The sequence below is a fragment of the Mirounga leonina genome, unplaced genomic scaffold, assembly GCF_011800145.1.
Source record: "Mirounga leonina isolate KUSES-001 unplaced genomic scaffold, KU_Mleo_1.0 Mir_126, whole genome shotgun sequence".
Taxonomy (NCBI): Eukaryota; Metazoa; Chordata; class Mammalia; order Carnivora; family Phocidae; genus Mirounga; species Mirounga leonina.
In genome coordinates, this window is record NW_023270314.1 from 5,417,484 (window position 1) to 5,418,891 (window position 1,408).

Below are 1,408 nucleotides of genomic sequence, written 5' to 3' on the forward strand. Positions count from 1 at the left end.
TCAGTCGTTAAGCATCTGCCTTCGGCTCAGGTCATGATCCTAGGGTCCTGGGATCGAGCCCCACATAGGGCTCCCTGCTCAGCGGGGAGCCTGCTTCTCCCTCTCCCACTTCCCCTGCTTGTGTTCCCTCTCTCGCTGGGTCTCTCTCTGTCAAATAAATAAATAAAATCTTAAAAAAAAATTAAAAATGCTATTAAAAAATGTATTGTATTGGAGAACCTTGACAAAACAAAGCCATAAGGAAAACAAAGCTTAAGCATTAAGCTAAGGAATATTGAGATATCCCAACTGAGGAAAATTTTATCCCAACATCTTTGTTAATTGTCATTCAGGTAGGAGAAAAATATATAAATGAACTGGTGTAAGGAAAGAGCACTTTATACTCTCTGAAATCTTCTTATTCATGATGCAAGCTTAAATTCTGTTCCCTAAAGGAAAATTTCATAGTGCTGCCCCTACCACCACCAATGCTAGAGACAGCTTGGGGAGTATTAGACCGCCTGGGAAGAATTAAGTTTGGAAGCTTTTAGCCTAACTTTATACAATGAGGTGGAAGGGAGCCTCCTTCTGGTCAATTACAGAGAGGAGAATTTTGGTTTTTACCGAGAAAGTTCTTTGCCTATTTTACAGCTAAAATTGCAACCAGCTTCTCTTATTAAAAAAAGATTCGGCAGTATTAATACAAGAAGAGCAAAGAAAATAATCACTCCGAACTACCTCAGGAGAAATATGCCCAAACATACATGCACTTCAAAGTGAAGGAAGTTCCGCCCTGTTTCAACTACTAAATAATCATTTTACACAATAGTCAAATTCCAAAGAAAACACAGCCTACACATTAAATATGTTCTCAAATTATCAGTAGACTTAGGACAAAGCCTATAAGCTAAATAATTTGCAAGTGAATTTTTAAATGACCTTTTCTTCATTAAAATATTAATTTAACGTAGTCTAGATGTAGACTTCTAACGTATTTTTTTAAAAACAAGGAATGCTTCACAAATTTGTGTGTCATCCTTGTGCAAGGGCCATGCTCATCTTTAATGTATCGTTTCAATTTTAGTATATGTGCTGCTGAAGCAAGCACTAGACTTTAATACTTATTATAATAAATGTACTATAGGAGCATAAATCCTGATACATATATTTTAATTTACAAATCCATCAGTTTGATTAATGGAGCCATTTTTCTCTCCAATCATGTTAAATTACATCCATAGCCAAATTCCTGAAGTAAATTACGCGCTCATTCGGGAAACATCCTGCCAAGAGAGTATTTGGCGCATAGTAGGCAGTCAATAAATATTGAAAATGATAAACATTTATTCTACCAAAGCATATATAGCAGTATAGATTTTTAACCATGTGTGAACTCTTCAATTGAAATGTTAACAACAGTCCAGTCAGT

General features: G+C 35.8%; 1 non-coding gene across 1 annotated transcript; it reads right to left on the reverse strand.

Annotated features, from left to right (window-relative positions):
• Positions 1-980: 980 nt before the first annotated feature.
• On the reverse strand, positions 981-1,087 carry LOC118009065. The gene has a single exon (XR_004678800.1). It is a non-coding gene; the product is annotated as a U6 spliceosomal RNA (small nuclear RNA).
• Positions 1,088-1,408: the final 321 nt, after the last annotated feature.